Raw genomic sequence first — 6,498 nt, forward strand, 5'->3', positions numbered from 1 at the left:
CTTAACCCACTGAGCCACCCAGGCACCCCAGCTTTATGATTTTTAATGACTCCATATTTGATCTTAAATATACCCACTTTATCAAAAAAGAGTTTATTCTTACTTTCTTACTTCTGTTTTAGTAATGACTGATGATGAGTCCCCTTCCATCAGGCTGCTCTTAATACACCAACTTCAGGGGCACCTGGGTGGCTCAGTGGGTTAAGCCTCTGTCTTTGGCTCAGGTTATGATCCTAGGGTCCTGGGAGCGAGCCCCGCATCGGGCTCTCTGCTCGGTGCATAGCCTGCTTCCCTCTCTTTCTCTGCCTGCCTCTCTGCCTACTTGTGATCTCTGTCTGTCAAATAAATAAATAAAATCTTAAAAAAAAAAAATACACCAACTTCAGACAGCCACTTCCAAATCAAACGTGTCCCCACCCTGTCTCTGATTTAATTGGCTGATTCTACTTAAGTCTTAGGATCCTCTTTAAAGTCTTTACTGTAATTTAAAACAATAAACAACGCCCTCTTGATTTGTTTCACAAGTGTGGACACTTTATGAAATATTGATTGACCACAACTATAAAGGACAATTTTTAAAATTTTCTGGAACCTTCATGAAGAATGCATTAAAGATGGCTTATAATCCATATTAATAAGAAAGAATGCTCTTTGAAATGCATAAAAGCTATCATGTGAAACATTCTGTTTCCCTGATAAAGAAAAATACCCAGTAGAGTAAGCACTATTAATTACATTTCTGATTTTTGTCTTACACTATGAATATTTTTAGCTAAAATAAAAATGAATATAAACAAAAAAAGTCTATTTTCTGTCTTTTCACAAGAAGTTATATATAAGAAGACAGTTTATGGGGTGTCAGTCTATTAAGCGTCTGACTTGGTTTTGGCTCAGATCGTGATTTCAAAGTCATGGGAATCGAGCTTCATGTCAGGCTTAACACCAAAATAGTGTTCTATGAAAACTATAGAACTTGACCCTAGAACTTTGCGATTTTTTTGTCCTCATATTTGTAAATTCCAACCTAATTTTATTAAGTACTATTTTATTAACTAAAAAGAAACCAATATGGTCTTCTAAAACTGAGCTCAATATAAAATGAAGAACTTAAAAAACATTAACAGTGTTCAAACATTTATCTTTATTTCCTATTTCTTGATTTCATTTACTAATAAATTCTCCTAAAGAAAATGTATCCTCCTGCCCTGTGGTGAGATATGCCAAATCATTTTATTTAAACAGTGATAGTTTTCATTAATATTGCTTCTTGGTGAACTACCTGGAGCAGGGAAATAGGTTCTAATGTATAAATACTCTAGACAGCTTATTATAGCTTAGGCTGAAATACAAAACTAATGCAGATCAAGTACACCTGAAATCCAGTATGCACTGTTACATGGCCTTGTGGAGTCCAAGAGATTTATTTGATTAAACACTTAAGGAGAAATAACATGGCTCTTGGTAATTTGCTATTTGAATAAATTTATGTTTTTAACATCAGAAGTGTACACTAAATTTAATTTCTTATTGAACTTTATTAGGGATCTGCAAGATACTACACAGTTGTTTAACTGCGTAGTTAAACACACAGTTTAACTCTACCCACTGAAAATCACAAACTTAGGTGAATGAATAAGTCTAATGGAGACAACAGGATTATCTTAAAATGGCTTGTGGAGTTTCTTTTCTTACTTCTGTATTCTCATAAGACCATGTTGACATATGCTCTTTTATACAGGCACATACATAAATGTGCAAAATGATGAAAGATGGGTCATATTGGTGAGGGTTTACACTTTTTGGTTTGAAGAATGCAGCAAAATACTATACAAAGTGAATAGATACATTTTTAATATTCAGCAGAAAATTAAAAGCTGTAAGCATCCTCATGCTCCCAATTAAATTTTTGCAGCATATGAAAACAACAATTGGAACATTCTACTACTTGATTTTCATTTTTGATTATGTACAATTGCCAAAATACCTCAAATGATTACAGGTTTCTCATTTCAAATAGTTTTAAGTACCATTAAATATTTTGTAAAATACTTTTTAGGTCCCTAATTGGGTTCAATTTATATTATTATTCTACTCTGAGGAATAAAATGTAACTCTTATCTGTTTGTTGCCCAAGAGGAGAATTAGTTCCTAGAAATAAAATCTTGGTTAAATTTTGCTGTACACTACTTCAAATACAAATTACCCATCACAGATTAAGACTTGGCTTTGTAAATAAGAAAATTTCCTATTTGAAATTTTAGTAAGGCACAAGGTATGGAAAAAATAGAACTCTTGGAATAGCTTGGTAAAATAATTTAGAAAATGAAATGGTGTAAAATGCTGTAACCACAGCATGTAAGTAATGTTTATTTCAATAACCATTAAAGATCCACTTATAACCAGACTTTCTTTAGCACTCTTCTTATTCTTTTATAACTTTACAAAAGAAATAATTTTCTGCACTAAAGCTGACCATATTTACTTACACCTTGCCCCTTGCTTTGAAAAAAGTCTAAGAAAAACATGCTCAAATATTAATTTATTTAAAATTGAAATACACATGCTTATTCTATTTTAAGAGAAGCTTAATGGCCGAAACATTTCATTTCTCAGAAATTTAGTGGAAATATTTCCTGCGTGTGCAATGGAGCCAGTAATAAAATATTAATAAATGGAAAAATTATATTTGTTCAAAATCCATTAACTGTTTTACAGCTCTATACAGCCACATAAACATTTAAGACATGTTCTAACAAGAAATAGTCAAATAAAATGTGTTTCGGTATCAAAAAAATTCCATTAATTTTTGTTATTTTTCTTCTTTTTTATATATCATGCACAAAATAGAGAAAGAAATTGGGGGCAGAAATTATGGACCTATATTTTTATATATGAGATTATTTTTATAAAAATATTCAGATGGAGATGCCTGGGTGTCTCAATCAATTAAGCACCTGACTCTTGATTTGGGCTCAGGTCATGATCTCTGGGTTGTGAATCAGGCTCAGTGCCAGGTGTGCTAAGTGTGGAACCTGCTTAAGATTTTCTCTCTCTCTCCCTCTGTCCAGCCTCCTCCCCAAGCGCTCTCTCTCTTTAAAAAAAAAAAAAAAAATTCATATGGATGACACAGAATTTAAGCTATTACTCTTATTCTAGAATGAAAATGATAAACATAAACTCAAAGACCCATTTGTTTTTGTACACCATCTTCAGGTAACTTCCACATTCCAGGGAAGAAAACATTCTCATGCTTATTTCTAACTTCCATTCTGTCTTCCAATAAATTAACTGAATTCCAGATTCTTGGCAGTATTGACCAGAGATAGAATGTATGAATTTAAAGTCAGATAGATACGAGTTCTGCAAGCTCTTCCATTTTGCCTACCTGCTTATTTACTCCCAGTTTTTTTATCCATAGAATGGGAACCAGCATAATGCCTGCCTTTTGAAGCATTCTTATAAAATATGGGATCTAGCACATCATAAATTTTTAGTAAATTTTGTTACCTTACTACATAAAGAAAGATAACTTTTAAATACAATAAGAGAAGCTACTCTTATTGAATGCTTATTATTATGCCAGGAAGCGTTTGAGTACATGTTTTACCCAATTTAACCCCTGCAATACTGTGAACCCATTTTACAGAGAAGACAATTAAAAGAGAGCGTTCTCGGGTCCCAAGCATTGCAAAGATCCTATCATGCTGTAGTTCTTCTGAAATACACCTGTTTAAAGAAAAGATTAACATAAAAGGACACTTATCTACATGAAAAATCATAATTGGCTGAAATTTGCCTCCATTATGGCAGATATTACCACACTAGACATAAACTTTTTCCTAATAGTCGTTTGAGATAAGATACTACCAAATGGAATTATACAAATCAAGAATCTTATTACGTTTTCAAAGGTCTGTTTCACTCTGTTTATTTTAACAAATTTGTTTTCTCATTTTGTACTACCTCTGACTAATACGCGTAATTAGTTTGATTTCTTTCTGTAGTTTGATTTCATAGATAAACTTAGGGTTTACTTCTTTTATTTTCACTCTCTGGTAATAAAAACAGTCTTCAAATGCCCAGCAATACATACAAATAGTTCAAAAATAAATACGTAAAGCATGTACAAACTAAACATATAAAATCCAACCAAGGCCAAAGCTTGAGCTCTATTTTAATACAAATTCAATCTCATATGTGTGTGAGAGTATGTTTGTCTGTATTAGGCATGAAGTTTTGTTTGACTTGCAAAGTATATGATAAAAGTAAATATTAAACATTTGCCCTCATCATGGTGTATATAGAACATATGCTAATATACCAATTCTCAGGTATCTATTCCAAAGAAAATGTCTGAGAAAATGGTGCAGTTCACAGGACTTCTTGAAAATGAGAATCATTATTATTATAATTAGGATTATAACCCAGCAGTGGAGCACAACAGCCAGGTTCAAAACAAAGCTTGCACAGGTAATCTTCAACCTGCTTAATTTATGAACAGAGTTCTAAGTATTGACAGAGGCTCCAAACTTCAGGGCTCAATATTAAGAAATTCTGACTCTCAGGGCGCCTGGGTGGCTCAGTGGGTTAAAGCATCTGCCTTCGGCTCAGGTCATGATCCCAGGGTCCTGGGATGGAGCCCCACAACCAGCTCTCTGCTCAGCAGGGAGCCTGCTTCCTCCTCTCTCTCTCTCTCTCTCTGTCTGCCTCTCTGCCTACTTGTGATCTTTATCTGTCAAATAAATAAATAAAATCTTAAAAAAAAAAAAAAAAGGAAAGAAATTCTGACTCTCAGTATTAACAGCAACCAGAAAGGAATTTTTTAAATGTAGCCAATAAAACAAAAACTTAATAAATAAAAAAAAGGCAGACAAAAGTTTGATAATATTGATAATATTGTATGATCAAACATGTGGCTATTGTTAAAATTCTTTGTTTAAAGGAGGAAAACTGAAGTCTGGTGCTATCATTATTCCATTACTGTCATTAGAGAAAAATATTTTTAATGAAAAAGTATAAATTTAAAAATTTTTCTAAAATATCTCCTGAAAAAATGTTTTCCATTCCCGAAAAACAAATCAGATAACAGATTATATAAAAATGTTATTTTTGTAAACTTTAAATTCTCGGGACTTTATAAAGATGTTATGTATATCCCTTTAGCTTCATATATACATATATATATAGTTTCATACATATATAGCATATATCTCATATATTTGTGTGTATATATGAGAAACATATATGTGTGTATACATATATATATATTTGCATATACCTTGCAATATTCTTACATATACTTCTAATACATACTTCTACCATCACCTTAATGCTAGAAAAGAGAAAGATTGTACGTGGACCAAGGATTACCCTTGGTTCTTTAGATTTTAATGGATGAGGCTTAAAACATTTAAAGACACTCAGAGTCCATGAATAATTGGTGTGTAATATTCTTCACCTTTGTGGTGAGTAGATCAACAAGTTTTGCAAAGGTTAAAGACAACTAATTGAGATAGAAGAGAATTACAACTCTGAATTGTGTTGGAATAATGGTGCATGCACTGTGGTGAAGCATCTGGATTTAGATCTCACCTTGCCCACAAGACTGTGAAAGTCCTCTTTAATAACTTCCTTAATAGTTCTGATCTCAATTTTCTAATCTATAAAATAAAGATAATGAGAGGACATATTTCAGAGATGAATTTATCATGAAGTGAATAAAGTCTTAAGTTCAGTGCCCTGACAATATGTGATTGGGTATAATTGTTCAAAATTTGCAAAAATTTTGCAAAAAACTTTGCAAAAATTTGATCTTTCTCTTTTGTATGTTAGGGTTTATACTGAATATTAAATTAGATAAATAAAAATGATAAAGCTTCAAGATTATGCCTAGAACAGGGAAAACCCTTGATTAATGTTCATTACCATTATTATTATCAACCACCATAGACAATTTGCTTGTGTTTATTTTTCCCATTGCTGCATATGATTGAATATTTCATATCTTAAATAGTATGGCTTAGGGGTGTTTAGGAAAGAGCTTAATATATTAACAGAGTTTTCTATTTACCAAATTCGGAAAAAGAAATGGTATGAAATACATTAATTCAAATGTTAGGCTTACAGATACAAATCTAAGAAGGGGTAGCTTTTAGAATTTAATCAAGGCCATGTTTGCATTTTGGTGAAATATCTAAAATATTTATTCAGAAAAAAACTGGTACTATGCAGAGTAAACGTGCTTAAATGAGATTTCATACACTTGTCAAATTGAACTCCCCAGAATTATACTAATCTTATTGTATCCATACAGAAACATCTACATATTCAGGGACTTAGCAATGTATAAAAAAATGGCCATGCCATTTTCTAAGACACAGTTTCAGAACATATGATAACTATTTCACACTCATAATGTAAAATCAATCATATTCATATGATATCTATTTTACTATTCAAAATCAAATGTCCTCATACCTTTAATCACACACCTAAAAG

This window comes from Lontra canadensis, unplaced genomic scaffold (genome assembly GCF_010015895.1).
Source record: "Lontra canadensis isolate GAN:19392208 unplaced genomic scaffold, GSC_riverotter_1.0 scaffold47, whole genome shotgun sequence".
Taxonomy (NCBI): domain Eukaryota; kingdom Metazoa; phylum Chordata; class Mammalia; order Carnivora; family Mustelidae; genus Lontra; species Lontra canadensis.